The sequence below is a fragment of the Pleurodeles waltl genome, chromosome 5 (genome assembly GCF_031143425.1).
Source record: "Pleurodeles waltl isolate 20211129_DDA chromosome 5, aPleWal1.hap1.20221129, whole genome shotgun sequence".
NCBI lineage: Eukaryota > Metazoa > Chordata > Amphibia > Caudata > Salamandridae > Pleurodeles > Pleurodeles waltl.
This window is the reverse complement of record NC_090444.1, coordinates 1,196,672,189-1,196,695,964: the sequence shown is the minus strand read 5'-3', so window position 1 is coordinate 1,196,695,964 and position 23,776 is coordinate 1,196,672,189. Positions and strand designations below refer to the sequence as shown.

Below are 23,776 nucleotides of genomic sequence, written 5' to 3'. Positions count from 1 at the left end.
GACACACTTGAAGACTCTCTTCATTCACATAGTGTGTGAACTGCAATCCTGAGTGCCATGGGGCAGGGTCAGTAAGTGCGGTCACAGGGTCAAAGCATGGTTAAAAAGTGCACCACGCTCTACCTTTTTATTTTGTCACTTTCTTGTAGCACATATAAAAAAACAGATGCATGTTAAATGTAAACTGAATGCAAGTTAAACTAATGAGTGGGAAATGTACTTTTTTAGGCTGTGAAATCTCATTTGGCTAATGTGTTCACTGCAGAGTCACTGTGTGTGATAAGGCAGCCACATAAAGTAATCCTAGTTCTACAGTGGGGAAAAAGTGGCTGAGTTTTTATAGTGTTACGAAGTCCCAGTCGGTAACAGAACGCATTGTGAAGATATCAGTCATTATTTATATATCAGTAATAAGACTATACCTTAGCACATTTTTATAATTATTTATTAAAAGAACACACTGCAGAACTCACCTCGTAACACCATCCCATTACCTCTTAAAAAGAATAAATATTTGTCTCTGTGGAGCTCCAAGTGACTCCAACAGTTAAGGTCTATAATGGCTCTCAAGCACTCTTTATATTTAGTGATTAACCAATTGCACACATTTACCTTTCAGGTAGCAGAGGTGAGATGTTTTTGTTTTACACAAAGAGGCAGAAAGCCTGCTTTGTGCCCTGGCCGGTGTGATGGCCCAGTGGAGTGGGCAGAGCAGCCAGCCTGCTTCGCAGAGTAGGTATGATTGTTGGGGCTGGTTCTGTGGCAGTAGGTCCCAGTGGTATGAGGGGCCAGCTAAACCCCATGTCTGTTTCACAAGTCTTCCTAATTTGCATTAGGGTCCAGTGGCCACTTGCTCTGGCAGTGTTGCTTTGGGCCTCTGAGTAATGGTCCAAGGATGGGGAAGATTGAAGCAAAGGTTACACCTTAGTTTGGGCACCAGATATATGACAGTGACTGGGATGGGGCAACATGGCAGCTGAAAGAGCAGTGAAGCATCTCACTTTGCAAGGCAGTAGCTATCATTGGTGAAGCAGGTGCAGCGGCACTGGGATCCCGGGGCCTTAGGGGCCCACTGTATTACAATGATGTCTTTCTTAAAAGAAAAATGCTATCAGCGCTCATTTTCCTTGCTACCATTAGGGCCGGGAGCACCTTTACTGTGAAAAAGGGGGCAACACATGGGAGTGCATTTTTTTCTGAAAGGGAGGAAATGTGGCCTAGTGGTGAGAGCTGCTTTCTTTGCAACTGAGGAACCAGGTCAAAGTACGAGTATTCACTCTAAATCCTGTGATTCTTGGCAAATCACTCAATTTTCCTCAGCCTTATGAAAAATCTCAGCTTGTATAATGTAATTGGAGGATATTTTTTGTAACTGGGGCACGGTTATCAGTACCGCAGCAGGTGCAATTGCATTTGGGCCCAAGAAGTGTGACAGGCTCACAACACCCCAAGAATGGGGAGCAGAGTTTTTTTTATTTAATTTATGATTTTGTTTGAGGAATTTGCTCATTTATGTCTCTCATTTACTGTGGATTATACCTCATAGAAAATATCTCCCTGATATGGTCTCATAATCCCTGCCCCCGGTGCTCATCCATGCTCATCCACCAAGCCTTGTGATAAAAGACTAGAGGAGGCCCTGACTTCAAAACATTTCTTTGGGGAGGGGGCTTAGGACAAAAAAGTTTGATGAGATCTGCCTTAGAGGTTTATGGTTTCAGCAGTCACTACTTGAGGTGAACAAAGGAGAGTGGGGCCACCAATCCCTCTGACATTAAAGCTCACGTCTCTCCTGCTGATTGCCCCCTTTCTTTACGCCCCGCCTCCTCGGGCGCCACTTCCTCATACAACACCTGAGGCACTCCACCGGAAGCCCATGGTGTCTGGACCTGAAGATAGCGGTGAGAAATGTGTAATTCGCAAATGAGTATGATTTTTAAAAAAAAGGGGAAATGTGAGGGACTAAAAGGGTGGTGACGTATGCGAAATTGGAGTAGAAATGGTCTGTGTGGGTGGGGGAGAGGGCAGGATTTCAACACAGGCCACAAACTCTAGGAAGAGGCCAACCAAGCTCAGTGGTATAATGTAAGGTGACCAGGCGTCCCGTATTTGCCGGTACAGTCCCGATTTTTCAATAGCTGTCCTGGCAGATTTCAAGAAGTTTAGCTCCCGTCCCGGTTTTTAGAAATATTCGACTGAAAATGGTGGGAGGTGCATTTTTATATTTTCCAAAACAGGGATAATTAGCAGCTGTTATAAGAGAGCAAATTAATCAAAAGGAATGATAATAGCCTTAAAATTGCATTTGATTCATGTTCTTAGTGCCTCTTCCGTAATTCTCTCCTGATGAACGCTGTCTTTCTGTGCTCTCGGGTGAAGTAAAATTGCAGTCCTTCATCTATTTTCTTGAAATGTCCTGGTTTTCGGCTTTAAAATGCTGGTCACCCTATATAGTGTGCCTCCTGTAGTGATATGTGTATGCGTGCATGTCACAAGTCCTGCTCCCTCGGCAAGGCTCAACTCTTAATCCTTGCGGTGTACGGCCTGAACGTGACGGAAGACACGGGGGTCTTCGTTCTAATCCCGACCCCTACCACTTGATCACAAATGTGTGATCGTGAGCAAATGACTATTTCCCATTGCCTTTGTTTTCTTGTCTGGTACAGTTTGCAAAAGCTTAAAAGCGCGCACTGAGAGTTGATATTAAGGGTTTCCTGTAAACCTCTCTGTTTAAAGAGTGCCGACTACCCAGGAGCCAGTAGGAACAGCGACCAGCATGGTGGCGTCAGTGACACATTTGAGGTGCACGCAAGCTCGAGTTACTGAGGTGACGCGACAACTGAGGTTGCGATAGCTTTTGAAATACTAGGCGCGGTAGTGCCTCAGAGATGGACATGTTCGAGGTAAGTGGAGGAAAAAAGTTCAAAAGCGGGTCATGCGGAGACTCAGAGGTGTGAGGTAACAAGAGTTCCGTGTTTTCTGAAAGTCCAGGCAGGTTCGGCCTGGGACAGAAAATAGGCCTGGGCACCAAAATAAAAGTTGCCTCGTTGTTCGCTGAAAAAAATGGTCCATGTTTGCAAATTGAGGCAGCTTTTCAATTGTAAAGACGTATTAATATTTGCATGGTATAGGAGAATGCGTGGACTTGAGCTTGCTGAGGGCAATGTTTGTTTTAATATCTAGGAAAACAACAATAAAAATTGGCCCATCTGACCATAAAACAGGTCCAAAAACAGCCAAAATACCGACCCACGCACTGACCTGTCTGGAAAGCCCATCGGCACTGACTGATTCCCCAGTAAGACAGTCCAACCCTTAGACCAGGTACTGGCGGGAAGAGGAGACAGGCAGGAAACTCTGGGAGGCATCTGCAGTTTCCTACAAAACTCCACCATCCGCCACCCTTCGTGATTGGCTAATGCAAGCAAGAGACATGCGAGCGCCAGCCGTAAACTCCAGTCGTAATTTGGTAATTGCGGGCTTGATGCACCCACGAACCAGGTGCCCCTACACTTGCTGCACTTCGGATAGCTGCGCCCCTGACCAGCTCACACCCCGCCCTGTTCCCCTGGGCACACAAAAAGCACATTAGGCAGTGCTTTAAATGGGCCGGTACTCTCCGGTACTGAGTACCGGCACTTTTTTTATTTTGAGAGGGAGAGTACCGACATATCTCAAGAAAAACGTAATACTTTTAATTGGAGAGTACCGGCACTTCTCAGAAACAAGCAGGTACTCTGATAGAGAGTACCTGCACTTCTATTTTTCCATTTAAAGCACTGATTAGGTAATATGTTAAGTTGGAAATGCCTAGCTGGCGCCCCTCTGACGCCCAGTAGGACTCTCGCTCCCCCACTCCCTGAATCAGACATGCCGCTACTGTGTGTGTGTGGGGGGAGCTCGAAGGCTGCGGAAGTACAGAAAGACTTGTAACGCGACCCCCAGTGACAGTAGTGCGCATGATGGCACAGCCTGATGGAGGGTGTGCAGGCCGCAGGTGGGTCACGCGGTGGGGGTGGCTCAGAGGGGCTGCTTATTTCCCCCAAGTCACTTGCCTCTCATTCGCCACTGACCCGGAAACAAGGGTAGCATGGGAATTCGGATATAACACAACAGAGTGCGGGGGGCGGGGGGGGGGGGGGGGGGGGTGCACACAATCTCCATACTGATTGATTCTACCCCCACCCTCCCATCTTCACGAGCCAAGCACAGCCCTAGGGCCAGACAGCACCACACTGAAATATAAACACAATCTTTTTAGCACGAGAAGTGGGACTGGCCTTGCCAAACTCGGTGCACGGGGGACACGCAGTAATAAGTAAACATCAGCCGTGCAACAGCCGAGAGGAGGCCGACGGGCCGCCTGTTGACCCGCGGCTCCGACTGCGGCTGTGCAGACTGTTTACTGTAGAGCGGGTGCCGGTGACCCGAGCGCGCGTGCAGCACCGCCGGAAGTGCTTTCCTAAAAACATTCCCCTCAGGTTACCTTTTGCAAGTTGTCCTGTTACAAACAGTTTCTAGTGGGTGCGGTTGCGGCATAGTGCTTTAAACACTGGGCTTTTGGTGTCCACTGTACAAGAGGAGTGTAACAAATTCATTCATTATTTATAAAGACGTTCTGTGGATCGCTGCGCGTCGTATTTCAACCACATCTGTGTAGTAAATTAGTATGTCTACTGACACCAATGAACATAATCAGACATCTTTAACCAATCCAGCATGCAACTACTATCAAACGGGTTTTCTCTATAGTCGGTCATTTTACCAGAACTGGATCCCAGGAGAAACCATCTATAACTGATCAACTGGAATGTCAGCGTAATCCATTGTGTTTTTTAAATGTTTTCACCACTTTATACTTTGTGACCCGTCTGACATTAATTTTCCAGTGATATCGTGCAGTTCAGATAGTTGCAAAATATTTAGGGATTTCTTTGTTTCACCATAGAAATATTTTTTTGCAGATGCTCCTTTTGAATCAGTACACGGCGTGTGTTACATTTTAAACTCGCAGCGCTCTGAACGTGTATATAAAATCAATAAATTACTGTCAAACCCTCAATAGAGTGCATATATAAAACATTAAAAAACGGCTTATCCACAACGCAAGACCATACATCGGAGCACGATGACACAACCGCAATAACTTAACATTTAAATAGCAATATTTTGAAAAGCATGGGGCAGCGAGTTAGCAAAAAAGTACATGTAATCAATATTTCTAAGTAGATATTTCTGTTTTGTATTGTTTTACAACATTTATATAGCGCCTACTGCCACTATGTGGGGCGCTGAAACGCTTGCCTACATTGGGTAGCAAGTGACACCGTGTGGGGTGTTAAGTGTGAAGTGTGTCTGTTTTGATCCGAACTCTTTTACAGTGATAAACACGGTTGCACTACAAATGTCACAGTTTTTTGTCGCTATTTTTCTGTTATATGTTACTGCACTTGTAAGGAATGAGGTGACGAATCGATACAATAACGTTTCTAAAACACCTTCGCTCCTCCCCAAACTGCCTAAGTTCTTTCTGTTTTCGAAACTAAACGACCCGCTGACTCCCGGCCCCGTGCGCATGTCTTTGCAGCAGGGATAACCTAAGCTCGAAACTGTCTTATTCTGAGTGTGAAGAGTCAGGCATATACGCGAAGCAGACCTAAACGGGTTAAAATAGTGGTTCCTAAGCTTTTGACTTCTGTGGATCCAATCTTTATCATTATTACAACCCGAGAACCCCCACTGAATCATTATTAGAATCTGGGGAACCCCAACTGACTACCACAAACATGAGCATTGTCAATGATTTAAACCACAAAACAATCCACAACAAAATACAGAAACAAGCATTCCATCACACACAGACACAAATAACACATTTTATTTAATGTGCCATTATAAATAAAAAATATAATTTCAGTAGAAAGGTTGGAGCTTTTCTAAATTCAGTTGAAACCGCACATTGTCCATACTATATTCTGTTTGATGCATTCTGTTTGATGCACCTGCACTCTTCCCACAAATTAATCTGGGGATAATAATTTAATTTTAGCCTCCAATTTCAGATTCTTTCAGCACGTTATAAAATGTTCAATTGTACATTTAGCCACTTTATTCATATACACTTTGTTGATCTGTTAATATTATTTAATTTTCTAAGCAGTCATGACCCCCAAGGGTCCCCGGACCACAGGTTGAGACTGGCTGGGTTAAAATATTCAAACCCTTGTGCCCGCCTGCATTCCATGGTGTGCACTATGTATAGGGAGACACGTGTTTCAGTGGTTGTATTGTTGGTGTGAAACCAGCAAATCAAAATTCTGAACCTGGCCTCTCCCTATTGACGGCTGTTGTGTGGCCCTAGGTAATTTACATTTTTTTTCGCCATCACTATAATTCGCCCTTTCGATTTGTCAAAAATAGAGGAGTACCATATGGAAAATGACTATTAGCATGCACTCATGCTCCTGGGCACTGCCAAGTCCAGGATTAAGTGCAAAGGAGTCTACAGGCAGTTCCGAATCTTAGGTATGTCTTCCTCGAGTTGAGGGAACGGTGCCTCACTGCGAGTCCCACGACCTCTGGAAGCCTCCTGTGCGAGGAAGGGGGGGGGCGAGTATTAGCCACAGAAATCCACAGCACGAAGGAGAGACACAAAAAGAAAAATAAATTCGCTCGCAGTCAAACATATCGTCAAAAGAGCAATTATCCATGTAGCAGGGTCGGTCCCCAAGGCGGCAATAAAACCACCCCAAGGAGTGACAAATGTAAAGCATTTACCAATGATAACAAAGTATTGTTGAAAGGCAAGCCCACAAATAAGTGAAAGTGATGGGTGTGAGGTGGGCGTGGTTAAAAGCCCACATAGATACCAACGCTGGCGAGCTGCTATGCTCTACCTAAAAATGAATCCGCAGATCCATTAAGTGTGGGTCACATTGTACCAGTGGAAATGGGTGGCGTCACAAGGGTCTGTGTCATTACAAGCAGTCTGAGAATCAATTTATATGTGTATTCTTACATTTTTCGAGAAAAAAACTGTAGCAAATAAATTGGCAATGAGAACAAAACTGATTTGGTTAATTATTCGTTCACATAATAATAATGGTAAGATAAACTTGAGGTTAATGCACTTACTGGAGAGATGTGTGTTTTGTCTTGTCACAGTTTTGACTCATAAAGTAGCATAGAAGGTTATTGTGCTTGCTGCAAAGCACTTTGTGTGTCATTCAGATTACAGATTTGTATTTTATGTAGCTCAGTAAGTGGGTTGCTGTTTTTGACACAGAGATCCTTTCGTTACTTGCAGTTCGTTTGTTGCAGTCCTTCTAATATAGCACAGTGTACTCTGAACCTGCATGAAGCAGGAGCATGCACATGCAGGTCATTACACAGAGCTCTTTTGTTTCCCCCCCCTCAATATGTCATTATAATAAGGTTGCTAAGACAAGTTTCTTTGCTTAGTAATAATGTTTTTTGGGTACAGACAATCACAACCGCTGCATGATGTGTTAAATCCTGAACTTGTGTTTCTCCCAGCCCTGCATTCTTAACATATAATGGCTACTCCTATGAATGGTATGTGACTCCTACACCTTGTAACCTTCATTGTCTTTTGCAACATTTCCTGTAAATTGATTTAGAAGAGTGGATGATTTATTGCCGCCGTATATTGTGGGTTTTGTAATTACTTATACAGATATATCCTCCACTCTTACCGTGCATTTATCTCTATTACATACACGGTTTGACCAAAGTAAAAAAACAGCCTCCAAACCACATTTCACTTGAGCCCTTGTGACGTGAAAGAAGCCGTTTGCCTTTGTTTTCCTCCTTGGCACTGACACCTACCTGTTAGGCTCCAGATAGATCCCAGCCAGGATGACACTCAAACAAAAAACAGGGCCAATGGCCCTTTAAATGAAGCCTTTGTTTTAGGCCCAGCTGGAAGTGAAAATAAAAAAAAACTCTACACCTGCAGGTTGCTGCTCGGAATGGGAAACAGGAAGAAGCCAGACAAAGTGCAGGCCCTGTGACAGTGTCCCCGTGTAGGCAAATTACACCCGGGCAAATTCTTCATATTTCACTGGTGCTTGCCTGGATCCCAGATCAGGTCGAAAAAGCTGCTGATCTGGGATCCAACTGGACCCCCCTCATTTCCTGCACTGACTATAGAGCTCCGATATGAGAGTGTATTTCAAGTACCTGAAGATATCTCAAATTTCCCCATTCCCAGCTGGTAATCTGTTGAACTACCCAGCTTACAGGCTGAGACTTATCACCAATTGAATCACATTTTACTTGCTATGTTAAGTAACAGTGGCCCTAGGATGCTACATATAAGAGAAATCTAAAGTGTTTTAAAAGGCAATACCTTCAGTTGCCAGAAGGAGTGAAATGATAATCCTGACGTGACGCCCATGTTTTCAGACTTTCTGCACTTACGTAAAAGAACAAATAAAACTACTGTAAAATGTAAGAGAAAAATCTGACCTGAGGTCCTACGAATTGCCTGCAGTGGGAGTTGGGCTTGCCTGTCCACCTTGTGTGTGATTTGTGTGGGAATTGAAACTGGGGTGGTGTGTCATGAAGATTTTAATTGCACTGTTAAATAGTTGTTGAAAATGTAATAAAAATATTTTAAAAAACAATAAAACTTACCTTGTCTGGATAGACATTCAGTTTTAAGCTGCTTCAACAGAGACCTCCACTACTGCTCACATATATGCTGCTTTTCACTCTCTGTTTTATGTGGCATTGTCATCTCCACCCTGGTCCTTCAGGGATGAAGTATGCAAGTTTCAGGAAACCACCATACATCAAGCCAGTATTGTGAAAAGTAGAGAACAGGTCATTCACAATGGGCCAGGGTCTCACTATGAAATGGTGGTAAGTGGATTTAGAAGAAGAATTCTAAGAGAAAGCACTTATTGTCATCACTTCAATCAGTGCTTAATTTGAGCCATTGGTTTCTGGCACTGAGCCCTAGTGCTTAATTGTCAACACTAGCACTTATGACAGTCTGCCACATGGTGGCACTGTTGCCTAATTTAGAGATGACCACAACAACAATTATTCATTCAATATACATTAAAATGACTAATACCTGCAGCCCAAGCCATTCTTATCACTTCGGGGGCCTTGAATAGTCTGAACTGTCACACATGCTGGAGTGTGATGGTTAGAAGTTGTGTTAGTACTGTCATTGGCAGCGCTGTCAGGGGCAATGGGTGGTGCAAGGTGCAGTGTCCTCTGCCAACGACCCTGGTACTTATTTTTATTTACAAATTAAGCACTAGACTCAATGATTATGATGATGGGATAAAAAAAGGAAACATATGTATGGTGCATCAAGCAAATTACAGTCTTGCTAGATTGGAGCGGATGTGTCCCGGAGATTATAAGGGCTGGCCCAGATGTGGCCAGAGGACAGTGGCTCATTTACATATGTCTTTAGTGTCTTCACAGTAGTAGACCTTTTGGATCTCTTCAGCATGGGCAAAAGTACTGGAGATAATAGGAACTGAGACCCAGGTTCGCTAAACTTTAGCATTGGTGCTCGCATGATGCATGGAGGTGCCCTGTGGCACAAAGTGGCACAAACAAGAGCATTGATCAACTTTTGCACACAATAAGATTATTTTTATGGAAGTTGAAGAGAACTCAGCGATGAAACACCATTTCATCACTTAGTAAGCGATCCTAACTAATCTGTTCAAATTGGACATATCATAGAGGGAAAAGCACAACACCTGTAGAATTACACACAAAGCCAGATCAACTACAAATCATGTGAAACAGAGCAATCTGAGTGTGTGCAATCCTAACGTGGAATTAAAACAGGCGCAATCAGTGAGCAAAAGGTAAATCTTGTGACGTTCCAGATGCAATACACGTAATTTATGTGAAATTACCCATTTTACGTGATTTACAGTTGGTTGCTTGTGCAGAAAGATTTGCATTGGAGGGTGGCCTTAAGTACAAAACGCACGCCAGACAATACTTGCCTTTGCACCACAACACAATGCTAAGTTGTGTCAGGCAGCAAGCAAGCAAGGTGCTTTTAACAAGAGTGTGACAAAGAACATCATATCAGTGTTCTGTCCATCACTTAGTGTATCACCCTAAGTTGGACGGTATGCCCAGACGTGGGTCCCATGCAAAGTGTATCACTGGAGCTAAGCTATACCTGTCTGATTAGCCCTAACTAGGAAGATACCAGTCCTGGGTTGCTTGGGGTCCGATTCAGGGAGGACCTGGCCTGACAGTTTGGGCTGGTTGGTTCCCCCTGGAGCAGGGTCAAGCTGGGTCCAAACTGTGGTGGCATGGTGTGCAAAATAACAATTGGGCTGGAGTGATTACTAGTGGCTGAGATTAATTCAAGCATTCCTTCCATCACTTTTTTTGTATACTTTAGAATGACAATAATGGCACACAATGCATAATATATAAGTAACATTGCATTTTTGACATTCATTAAATGAAAGGCTACAGATATCCTCACAGCTTTGCTTGGGCAAATCTTGATAAATCTGGGGCTCTGAGGTATGAGCCCACCAGTGAAAAGATCATTAATCAGCAGTACAAAGGCCTTGGATGTAACCTTGGCCACAGTACGGTGGTAAACTGTTATTTACATCTGCCATGAGACACCCGATTAGAAGGTGCTATTTAAAGGCACTATCTTCATTCTTTTTCCCATCTAGTGTAAATCAACCTTTTGTTTTCAATGAAAAATATAAATAACATATATAATTGTCATCAATTGGTCTGTTGTAGTGGCATTCACATTTTCCTTCATCAATCACACCATACGACAAGGGGAACATGATAAGCCAACTTTAAACATTGGCTTACCCGACTGTGAACGACAGCATTTTGCATTTGCACAATGAGCATATCTGCTCAACAAGTAGTCACCTTCATTGCCAGGGGCTGCTGGTGAAATGTGTAAAAAATTTATTGGCTTTCTGAGAATGCTTTTTTCAGACAATGTATACCTTCATACAAAAAGAATTCACAAACTAAGAATTGGCAAAGCCAAAAGTTCAGCAGCTAATGCCAGACATATTGTCTTTGCCAATGCTTGTTTAAGTCTGGTGTTAACCAAAACGTAACAAAATATAGATGCTACATATATTTACTTACAGAAGTTTTCAATCAGCCCTCTTCAACCATTGGTCTGTTCTACTGTCATTCACAGTTTGATCCCCCCACTACAGTATGTAGCATGAGGCAAAGGGTCAGCCCACTTTAGCAACTGTCGTAAACGGCCATGACTGACTGTATTATACAGTTTCACAATGTGCACATCCGCACAATAAGTAGTTCCCTGTAGTACCAGGGAATGAAAGGATGTGCTTTCCAAAATGACCAGTTTTTGCTTTTAGATAATGTTTGTTCTACTTCGGCAAGGGACTGGTGGCTCCCCAATACTGCTACTGGACTGCTCATGTGTTGCGCGTTTTTATTTGAAAACCATTCACAAAACAAAATAAGCATTGGAAAAGACAAGCGGTCAGCAGCCAATCCAAGACCTTTTTGTCCTGCAAATGCTTGTTTCTATTTTTGTTTTATTTGGCATTCCTTTATTCCCAGGGGTCGGTGTAGGTGTCTTTACACTAATATAGTGTGCTGAATGGGACCTTTCAGAAATGCACTAAAGTTAGACTGCTTGTGTTGTAATAGGTTACAGGGGTATTGTCTACCTAGTACTGCATACAGCAGAGGTGCATATGCAGCAATGCAGCAAAGTTAATTGGTCTGTACAGTAGCGCCGTCGGCTAGTGATCTCTGTGCAATAATGTAATGCACAGAAGGCGCCTGCGCCCTATTCAGATCCAGTGCAATTGCCTGTGCTGTAATGTAGTACACAGAAGGGATCTGTGTATTAATACAGTACAATGAAGATGCATGTGCAATAATGTGGAAGGTGACCGTGCAGTAGTCCAGTGATGGTACTTACACAGAAATGTAGTACTTTGAGGATATTTATGCTGTAATAAAGTGCAGTAAAGTGCTTTTAAAGTAATGCAATGCAACAAAGATGATTGTGCCATAATGCAGTAACACTACTGTGTTCCGTAATGGTATGAATTGAAGTTTCTAGTGCAGTAACGTAGTACAGCGAAGGATCAAAAGTGTCTGTGCAGAAATGCACCATGATGACAGTGGCTGTACACTGTAGTGCAATGTGCAGGTAGTGTCTGTGCAGTGCACTGGTAGTGGCTTCGAGCTATTCCAGTGTAGTTCCTGTGCCTATCAGTAATGCAGTGTAATAATGCATCACACATATTGTGCAGCACTGCACTGGAGGTGTCTGCGCTGTAATGTAGTGCTCAGTTGGTGCCTTTGCTTTGCTGTGGTGCAGGGACTGTATCTGTGCAGTAACGTTGTGTACTGGAGACCTATGTGGAACAGCTCATTAGCGTGATGGTGTCAGTGCAGCAATGCACTGCAGGTGTCTGCGCTGCAGTAGTGTGCAGTAACGGGATCCTTTAGGGCTCCTGTGAAGTAGTGGATCGAAGCTGCCTGTGTAGTAGTGCGGTTCCCTGGGGTGTCCGTGCCTTAATGGAGCATAGTGAAGTTGCCTGTGCAGTACGGTAGTACAGTGAAGATGTGTGTGCTGTACTGAGGTGCACAGTTGCTGCCTGTGCTGCAGTAATGCAATATGCTGAAGGTGCCTGTGCCTTAAGACACCTGTGCAGTAATGTAGTGCACTGGCGGTGCGTATGCAACTGTGCAGCATACTGATTGTGTTTATACTGTAGCATAAAACGGTAGAGTGAGGTTTCCAGTGAGTTAAGGCACTGCAGTGAAATTACATGTAATTGTAATTATATTTATATAGCGCTTACTACCCTTGACAAGGCATCAAAGTGTTTTTCACCAAGTAGCAAGCTACTTTCGAACCCAAAAGGATTAGTAGTGGATTAATCTGGGTGCAATAATGGGGTTGAAAGTCAGTGGCTGTGCTGCAGTAACGTAATGCTCAGTAGACATCTGTGCTATATGCTGCCAGAACAGTAATGCAGTTCACTGTCAGTGCATTTTGGTGCACTAATGTAGTGCACTGTAGGTGTTGCAGGCTGCCTGTGCAGCAGTGCTGTGAACTGGAGGTAATGTGTTGGTTCTTGAACTGCAGTAATGTAGATCAGTGGTTCCCAATCTTTTGACTTCTGTGGACCCCCACTTTATCATTAATGGAACCCAGGGACCCCCACTGAATCATCACTGGAATCCGGGGACCTCCACTGAGTCATTACTGGAAGCATGAGAACTAATTTGTCAATATTTGTTTATATTGTTTTAATTTTCTAAGCAGTCGCGGACACCCTGAGAAGGCTTCACGACCCCAGGTGTCCCGAGACCACAGGTTGGGAACCACTGATGTAGGTTACTGAAGGTGTTTGTGTCATTAGCTGTCTGTGCTATAATGCAGCGAACTGACGGCACATGTGCAAGTAATGCACTGAAGATGTCTGTGCCGCAACCTACTTGTGCAGAAATGCACTGGAAGTATTTGTAAGTTTGCTGCATTTATCACTTAATGCATCATCTATTATATAGTATGCAGACTTTAACTGCAGAAAATGTTTTAGTTCAAACGGGTCATAGTTACTAGAAACGAAGTGATACGTGTTTGCACACAGTGGAAGGCCCTTCACAAAGCTTGACTGGTCCCCTTTCAGGTGCTTATTTCGGCATTCGGGTGTTAAGCTGGTACTAATGAGGCGAAATCTTTGCCTGGACTGTGTTAGATAATATACTGACGTTATACTATCACAAATGTGCCCCCTTATGCTGCATAATTAGATTTTTCTTGCCAGATAATTTAGTTTACCGTGCAGAAGAATTTGGTCCTCCCGGTCGTATAATTACAGTGGACTTGTCCTAAAGTGTAGGGTGACCAGATGTCCCGGATTTTCCCGGACAGTCCCGGTTTTTAGAGGACTGTCCCGGTGTCCCAACCCTTTTCTTAATTTTAAATAAATGTCCCAGTTTTTGGTACAAAGGTCAGATTATTAAATACATGTCCTGGTTTTTGGGACAAATGCCATCATCTAGGGAAGCATAAGTTAAGAGTACCACAAGGTATGAAATATTTAAAGCATTTTATCTGTTACTGTCAGGCAACACAGTCCCCTGTCTGCTCCCAGCAGAAAGACAGAGTGGGGAGCAGAGAGAGGGGGGTGGGTTGGGGGTGCAGGGTGGGAGGTCAAGCCAAAGCTAATTTTATATATGTAGTCTTGTAAATATGTGTGTGTGTGTGGACACACACACAGGTATAGGCGCACATTCACAAAGCTACGCTAAAAAACGGGACAGGCCAGATATAAAAGTGAGCAATGTCTTTAGTCCTTCTTTTATGTCTGACCTGTCCCGGTTTTTGCTCCTCAAAATCTGGTCACACTACTAAAGTGACTTTACAGTAAGCTCAGAGCATTTTCTCTAGTGGTGCACCAAAGGACTCGTGCCCTAGGCTGCCTGTGCAATGATGCAGTGCACTGGATGTGTTGTGCCGAGGTTGCCTGTTCAGCCATGCAGTGTACTGGAACTGCCGTCCCCTAGGCACACTACGCCGTAATGTATGTAGTGCGCTCAATGTGCCATGCACTAGGCTGCCTGTGTAGGTATGCAGTACACCGAAAGTGCCGGAGGCTGACTGACTGTACAGAAAAGCAGAACACCGGAAGTATTTGCACATCTCCATAGTAGTGCAGTGCACTTGAGGTGCCGTTCCTAGGCTGCCTGACTGTGCAATAATGAGTGTACCGGAGGTATGTGCACAGTAATTCAGTGCACTGGAGATATGTGCACAGTAATGCAGTGCACGACAAGTATCTGCACAGTAATACAGTGCGCTAAAGGTGTCGTGCCGTAGGCTTCCTGACTGTGCCATGACGCTGTATACCGGAGGTATCTGCACAGTAATGCTGTGCATTGGAGATATATGGACAATAATGCAGTGCACTGGAGATATCTGCACAGTACTGCAGTGCAGTGGAGGTTTCGTGTCTAGCCTTCCTGGCTGTGCAGTAATGAAGTGCACCGGAGGTATCTGCACAGTAAAGCTGTGCACCGTAGATATCTGCACAGTAGTGCAGTGCACTGGAGATATCTGCACAGGAATTCAGTGCACCGTAGATATCTGCACAGTAGTGCAGTGCATTGGAGATATATATACAGTAACGCAGTGTACTGGAAGTATCTGCACTGTAATGCAGTGCTCTGGAGGTGTTGTACCATAGGCTGCCTGGGTGTACAGTACTGCGGTGCACTGGCGGCATCTGCACAATAATGCTTTGTGCTCGGAATCTTTGCACAGTATCTGCACTGTAATTCAGTGCACTGGAGGCATCTGCGCAGTAATTCGGTGCATAGGGGATATCTGCATAGTAACGCAGTGCACCGGAAGTATCTGCACAATAATGCAGTGCATTGGGGATATCTGCACAGTAATGCAGCGCATTGGGGATATCTGCATAGTAATTCGGTGCACCGGAGATATCTGCTCAGTAACGCAGTGCAATGAAGATACCTGCACAGTAACGCAGTGCACCGGAAGTATCTGCAGAGTGACGCAGTGCACTGGAGCTATCCGCGCCACATAGACGCACTGGAAGCGACTGGGCCTGTCGTTCCGCCGCACGGTGACTCGGGCTCAGCCTGCTGCCGGCGGCCTTGACCTGCCGGGTCATGGGACAGCCGGGGGGAGGCCTCTGTGCAGAGGGCCCCGGAGCCCCCGTCAGGCCCAGGGCCGGCTTTTTATTGAGCTGGGAAACGGTTTTCCATCAGGGCCCAGCGTGGGGCTCCCGGGGGCCTTTTGTGCGCAGTAATTGGTTAAGGATATATGGCAGCTTCGATTACTGTAATTACCGTCAGAAGCCGCTGAAAGAAGTCAGTTGGGATTTGCGGGGCCAGTGGACGGGGTCTGCCGCCACCCAGGCAGAGAGCAGAGGGGCGCGGTTCACCCTGGCGGGGGAATGGGGGCAAAGCGGGCTCCCACCAGCCCGGGCCCAGCCAGCCCTGCAGGGATCCCGGGAGGGGGCTTCTCGTGTCTGGTGGCTGCACCAGGGAAGCCTCGCATACCCTCTCCCAGCCTTAAATGAGTCCGACGCCTTGCCGTGCTTCTTCTGGTGCCATACAGACCCCATTACCTGCCTCCAGGAGTCGGGTGGGGGGTGCTGACCCCATTATCATGTATGATGCACCCGAGGAAGCCTCACAGACCCTGTCCCAGCCTTGCGTGAGTCTGGAGGATGGAGACGCCTTGCCATGCCGCGAAGGTGTGTCCAGGGGTATTGGGGAGGGGGGCTTCGGGGGAGGGGATGAGTAAGCCCAGTCCCCATGTCATGTATAATGCACGTCCCATCCTTGCATGACTCCGGATGATGGACAGACATAGGCGTCAATTCACTGAAATTCCAGGGGTAGCGGAAGTGACATCACACGCCCTTTGACCTTCACTTTCACTCACACACCCATACTTACACATCCACACAAATTCACACTTACATACACCCTCTCTCACATAAACACACTCTTACCCACAAGCACGCACACAACTTACATTTAAAAGCATTTTTTACTTACCTCAGCTGCCATGAAATGACATATTTCAGCTAATTGTACCCCATTGTCATTACACTAATAGTGAATTCACTGTTAGTGTGATAGAAAATTGCCAGAAAACAAAGATAATGGAGCCCCAGCTAAAGTTCATAAAGACGAGCTGCAACTGTGTTCCAGGCACTCAATTTGCCACCTCTGAAGCCAGGGGTTGCAAAGACAGTGCCAGGGGTCGCAACGTGTGAGGCAGGGGTCGCAGCTGCGACCCCTGGCTACCCCTAAATGACGTCCATGTGGACAGACCCATTGCCACGCCGCTTATGGTGCCGTACAGACCCTTCCCCTGCCCCCAGCAGTCCCGAGAGAGAGGGAGGGCCCAGGCCCCATGTCTTGTATGATGCACGAGGGTGGGGACAGACCCAGTCAAACCCTCACAGGCTGCAGACCCATCGTGCAGAGGTGGGCACAGGCCCCTTGCCATGCCCCTGTGAGCGCCATACAGACTCAGCCAGCCCCTCACTGGGAAGCGAGACCCAGTCCTGCAGGAATCCCGGGCTCCTTGCCATGCCGCCTATGGTACCTTAAGCCCCCGCCCCCAGGATTCCCAAGGAGGAGTAATTCCAGGTCCCCGTGTCACGTCAGGCCCAGCCACGTACGAGGGGGTGGGGGTAGTTTATAGGGTGCACGGAGTTACCAGCCTATCCATGCACCCTGCATCCTGGGGAACAACCAGAGGGTGGGGTACATGGACGTAAAACGACCAACTTGCACTAAGAGGATAGAGGACTGTACCAGCGAGGCCCGCTAGTCTTGGGGTGGGGCTAGGGCACAGATCCTGCTCTGCTAGGTGGGGGTGATGGAGAGGGGGCGGTGCGCTCACCGACAGGTATGTACCTGGGTGAGTCTAGAAAGGAGGAGGCTGCTCTGTCCCATGGGAAAGGGGGTACTGTCCCTGCAGAGGCGACAAGTACCAGGCCTCTCCTGGGTTAGAGCCCCAGGGGGTGCTGTCACTCACTGGGTCTGCGAGCCCATAAATCAGAGCATCGAGGCTCCTTTATCAAAGAGTTCTGCGCGATCGAGGCACATATATGTACGATGGATGGGGTCAACTGAACAGTCCATCCATCCATTCATTCGTCCGCCCATCTATCTAGCCGCCCCTAAAGGCCCCTGAGTCTCGCATTCAGCGCTGGCCCTTGCTCAGAAAGCGCCCTGGGCGATTCCTAAAGTGGCGCCCCTCCCTCTCGTCCTCTTCAGTTGTTTTATGGTTTGAAAATTTGAGAGAACTAGCGGGGAGGTTTTGGTGCAAGATTACTGAAAATCATGAAAAGAAAAACAAAAAACAGACGAGGGCACCAGCAGCCTTCGGGAAAAAAAATGTTAAAGCACACTTTTTTTGGGGTGTAAGCGGAGGGACATTGCTGCATTGAGCTCTGCCGCTCCTCTAGAGGTCTGCGCCCTGGGCATGGGCCCAGTTCGTACATGCCAAAGATCTGCCCTGCTCCCACATATCACAAATATCCGTTGGGCTTGGCCTGCATCGGACCCATCTCAAGGGTTTAGGGCCCGGCGAGGCTCTGGGCCCCCCTGCACCGGAGAGCCTGCAAGGGCCTGCGTTACTTCCGTGTATCTATCCGCCCGGGCAGCGCCTCGTACTAACAGGGGCAGCAGGCCCGTCATCCCCCGTTCTCGTGTGTGCTGCTCGTCAGCAGGGACCTGACTTCAGGGGGAAGTTTGGGGTGTCACACACCCTAATATATGTATTATTTAACGAACAAATGGGAACAGGTGCTCTCAGTTGGACATGGCGAATTGTCTGTCAGATTTCACCTAAGATTTTTACTCTCTCCTTATGAAATTCTTTAAAATGTTGGTTATTTTACAAAACATTTTTTTAAGTACCACTACCAATCCTCACTGATCTTCCTTTCCACTGCTACTTGGCCTGTTCGTGTCCTGCTTCTCAGATAATGTATGTTAACAAGATACGCCAGCGTGATAGTTGGGAAATCTGAAACTCCACCCCCCAGCCCCCCACAATCTTACTGATCACGGTAGGCACCTGCTCTTCGGTGGTCCCCTCTGGAGGCCAGGGGGTCACCAAGGGCATGCTTGGATCACAACGCCCCCCACCTCGCGCTCTACCCAGGGCTGTACTGCAGCTGAGAGTCCCGGCTCTGCCAAGCGCCGAGCCGTCTGACCCTGGTCACCGGGCTGGAAGTCACCACACTCAGGACACGGTCCAGCCTGCCTCGGGTTGACTCTGGCGGCCTTTGGGGTGACATTCCTATGGAGTCGCTCTCACGGCCGCCGTCTCCCCTCTCTTTAGGAAACAGCCGCCACCAGTGTTATAGTAGACAAAAATATCTATACAACCTACCACCACCACACACACCCACCCACCCAACCACCACCACCCAGGGGCTTTGTTTCACGAGCTGCGCTTTAAACATTTGTGTTCGGCTTACTGGAGCAAATCAGCAATATTTAATCGCCACAGTGCCACCAAACGTGGCTCTAAAAACATAACGTGCACAGAAGTATCTGAACCTCATATGTGTAGGTCAGGTTGCCTTGTCTGTTGTGCGCATATAAACGCCTCCGGTGCCGCATCGCAGCGCCCCGGCACAGCGAGACAGCTCAGTAGGGCTCTGCTCCTGCAGAGGGGAGCTTTCTCGACCTGCAGATCAGTAGTTAACATTTTTTCAACACTGACTCCGCCTTTCACCCGCTCACATCAGACGATGAAAGGAGTGCCTCTGCATCAGGTGGTGGGAGCAGCCCTAGTTTATAGCGCAACGAGGCATTAGGACGGGGCAGGTTAGAGCTAAATAATAATAACCAGTACTATTTATTTCTCAGTTATTGTCCTTATCTATTCCTCTCTCTATCTGTCTGTTTGACAGGCTGTGTCTCGAGGCTGCCTGTCTGTGCACCTCTCTGCTGTCCTAAAGAGGATGCCCGCCCGTAACTCACTAAACAGACAGTCTCTGTTGATTAAAAAGAAAATGGAGTGCGCATTCTCAAAACGGTCAAATTAGAAATATTTTTGTGTTTGACTTGAATTTCGCGCTGTTATGGAATTCTCAAAGAATTTGAGGGTTCCTCAGTGGAGTCACATGAGTACATTCACGCAGGCAGAGCTCCCACCAGATGTACACATCCACCTACGGAACTGTGGCGCAAATTTATTTTCCCACATATTTTTGTTTATCTATCTATCTATCTATCTATCTATCTATCTATCTATCTATCTATCTATCTATCTATCTATCTATCTATCTATCTATCTATCGGTGTGTCCCCTGTCCAAACCCACCATACAAAACACTTAAATCTGCCCTTGACAGGAGCAAATTTGCTTGTTTCCTGGTGCATTATTCTCCGTAAGAGGTGAATGCCCAAAAACCTACAAGTTTGTTGGTGTTTACTTACTATTGCAAGCATGCAGACCCTCTTTGGATCTCCACAAACCAGCCTTTCCCCCTAAATTTGAAAAGGTGCATATTCCAAAATACTTGAGGTTCTCCGAACCTACAAATCCCATTTGGGTGAGGTGAAATGTAATTTCCCCAGTCTGGTGTAATTTACCCTGATACGACATCACGGCCCAGCCACAGACAGCAGCCGAGCTCACTAAATATTACAATGCAATGTATATATCAGACACAACCGTTATCTATAAGAGGAACTAATACCTAGCTTTGAATATGTATATATGTGTTTATAGTATATTGCTGCACTCCTGTCCAATCCTGACTTCTGCGATAATTATCTGTACTACTGTTCTTCAAAATAGAGGTTACAGTTTGTTATATAAATATATATATATATATATATATATATATATATATATATATATATATATATATATATAATATTTACTGAGACAAACTGAAGAAAAATAAAATAGTACATTGAGAAAAGTATTTGAGAAACAGGTTTAAACAGAACTGCAACTATATATATATATATATATATATATATATATATATATATATATATATCGCAATAGCTGTCAGTTCGTTTTAATGTTTTCATATTTTTCTTCAAGAAACAGGACCTTATAAGAGTAATATATCTGACTTCCTTTCAGCCACATATCACACTTTGTTTCCAGCTGAAGGCGCAGATGTTTGCCGGAGGCGAGCACAGAGGAGATACCCACTTTCCCGCCCTGGTGGTGAAGCGCGGGCATTAATACCAGGCCAGGTGGGGCAGAAACACGCTCAGAGAGCAGGGTCTGACTAGGAACGGTGACAGCTATGGGGCACTTTAACAAAACCTGGACTTGTGTGTATTTTAACTTCGGAACCATCGGAGATGTGTACAAAACCAGCTCTTTCGAGATTCCGTGACGTGCAGCAAACGCTGTATTCGAAAGGCCCCTTTTTCACTTTCGTGTGAACCTGGTGTGCTGAGGCCGAACCGCGAGCCTGGCCTGGAGCCCAGGGCCGCGGGAGAGGCACCGAGGAGCGGGCTGGGCTTCCGGGGAGGTGCTGATACCAGGCCCGCGGCGGCCGGATGCAGCGCTCGCAGCTGAGGGGCCCGGACTGGAAGTAAAGTCAGAGGCCAGGGATGCGCGTGCCGCCTGTCAACTGCCCAGGAGGCTCGTCCAGTATTAAACTGTTCATCCAGAGTATGCACAAAGTGTTTTATTTCACTAAATCGTGATTGAAATATCGACCTACACAAACATGACTTCCACAATATCGAATACAATTATGTTAGCCGCGCCCATGTGCCTAACATCAATATAGTGCTAATGTATTACAACAATTACATAGCGCTTGCTACCCTAGTGTGGCCTGCTGAAGCGCTTGCCCTGAGAGGTAGCAATGCTACCCCGTGCGTGGTGTGTGACTGGAGCGGTGCTGTGTTTGTTTTCATTCTGTGTGGGAAGTGTTTCCATGATTGTGCGTGATGGCCACTGAGGTGAAGCGCTTCGCGGTGTGGTGGATGGAGAAGCCCGAGAGAGAGGCACAGTTTACGGTTTTCAGTAAGCTGACGGATTTGTGAGCAGCGCTACAGGTTCCCTTTATGGTGAAACGTTCACAGCCCCCTGTTCTGGATGCCACAAAGGGCTGTTTATTCTGAGATTTTATGGTCTTCAACAGGCATGGTTGTTAACTGGACACAATATTTTTGTAGGGTGATATTTCGATTGTGATATATTGACCCCCAATGCACACAGTTATGACTTTGAAGTGAGGAATCTCAAGCAGGCGTCTGCAGTGTATCGCATCTTCAGGCAGCCCCTGCTCGCTAGCAAATAATCTATACTGTCCTTGTTCGACTGCAGGCAATATTTTGGCATGTTTGATTTTATATATTGCATATAATATGCATATATAACATATATGCACATATTGGTAGATATACACACACACTTCAGAAGCATACAGGTGTGTGCATTAACATGTTTTTTTTTTTTCTAAAGGTACATTAGACATGGCTAAAGTTATCTGCCATCACAACAAAAACTTTTCTCAACTAATAAACCTTAACTGCAAATTTGCAATATAGGCTATGTTGTTTGTTATATGTTACGTCCTGTTCAGTTACATGTCTATCTAAGGTTGTATATTAGTCTCCGACTTTTTCAGCGAAAGACGACACATTTTTAGTATCTTATCTATCTATCTGTAAATTACAGAAAAACATATAAGTTATAGTTGTGGGCATGCGGCAGGAATTTTGTGGCGGAGGAGGCCAAACTAGGTGGAGGGAGTTGAGTAAATTATGCAGCCAGAAAATGCACATTTTGTAATAATGTTTATTACTTCACAATTGTGTCATTGTTACCTGTTAAAACAGTCTGGGTAAAGGTTTCATCTCATTAGTATCAGTTTAACACATAAATACAGCAATAAGCAAAAAAAAGGTGACTGGTTAACCTTTGGCAAAGGCCTTTAACTGTGTGGCAACAATGTGTCACTGAATTATTTGTAACTTTTGATCCGTTTGAGTTACAAACAAAATTATTTTTTAGTAAAATCTTCAGATTGTGCAGCAGCAGATGATGAATTATGTGGTAAATGCAACAAATTCATAATTATGTGGAAAATGCTGCAGCCACAGAATTGCATAATTCCACAGGCCCTGGTTATCGGCAGTGTGCTTAAGACATTGTTTTTCAGAGTTGGTTATGCAACCGCACTTATGTTTGGGAGAGTTCCACTGGAAATGAATGTTTGATTAGCACTAATTTTGTCTGTGACCCTTCGCAGTGTTTAATAAATTCGCAAAAAACAAAGTCACACTCAACTGTATACACACACACAGACGCGTTTATCATTTGCTCAAGGGAAATCAGATGTGTTGACTTTACTATAACAAAGAAACCATTAATACAGATATTGACAGATCACAGGAGTCTTGGATCGACCTATCTATCTGATGTTCAAACTGTCCCTTCTAGGCGCTTTCTTCTTCCAGAAAAGTCAGCGATCTCGCTTGAATGACTGGCTTTTGGGTGGGATCCCGGCCACGGACACAACCCGGGGGTGGGGTGCTGTTTCACGGGATATGGCATCCTCGCTGTTCGGGGCAATATAGTTGAGGGGAGAGGCTGAGCCGAGGGCCCGTTCGGTGGTGCGTTTTGGAAACACACACTGTGGAAGCGGCGGCCTCTTTGGCAGGTGTCAGTCACACCCAAGACCCTCTCAGGGGTGCGGTGAAGCCGGGATCACGCAGCCGCTGCCAAGTACCCGAAAGACCCATTTGGACTTCGTGGCGCTCGCGTGTCTTTCCTCAGCGCCTTTACATGTGAGGTGAACCCCACCACCGACTTCACTTTCATCGACTGGGTTTGGTCGAAGGAGCTCTGCTCCTCTGAGATGCTTTACCCTGTACCGGTGACCCGCACCGGACCTTGTTCGCCCCCCGTGGCACAACCCACAAACTGACCACCCTCAGCCGGGATAGTGCCCGCGGAACCAGCCACATCTGTTTTTGGGTGTTTCGCGCATTGGCATCAGCTGCGAACCCCCTGACTTCTCCAACCGTACCGCAGAAACTCATTCATAGGCCACCGAGTCATATTTCGCATTTCCCAGCCATGAGGCTGCGTGGATCTGGGATTAAAACTGAAAAATGTGACTTTTAAATGGTCTCTGCTCTCCTTCTCCGCAGGCTTACGCGGGGGCAGCCGGCCCTGGTATGTACCGAGGAATTACTGCGAAAATCCGCTGCCCTCTGAGCTGTT

At 46.0% G+C, this 23,776-nt stretch overlaps 1 protein-coding gene and 1 long non-coding RNA gene across 2 annotated transcripts in view; one reads left to right on the top strand and one right to left on the bottom strand.

Annotated features, from left to right (window-relative positions):
• The window catches only part of NR2E1 (nuclear receptor subfamily 2 group E member 1), a 74,981-nt gene that overhangs the window by 49,853 nt on the left and 1,352 nt on the right, over positions 1–23,776 (bottom strand). The gene's annotated exons all lie outside the window — the stretch shown is intronic.
• Positions 2,779–23,776, top strand: part of LOC138296377 (uncharacterized) — a 69,197-nt gene continuing 48,199 nt past the window's right edge. The window contains exon 1 of the long non-coding RNA XR_011203818.1: positions 2,779–2,903. This is a non-coding gene — a long non-coding RNA (uncharacterized lncRNA). The remainder of the gene's footprint in view (positions 2,904–23,776) is intronic.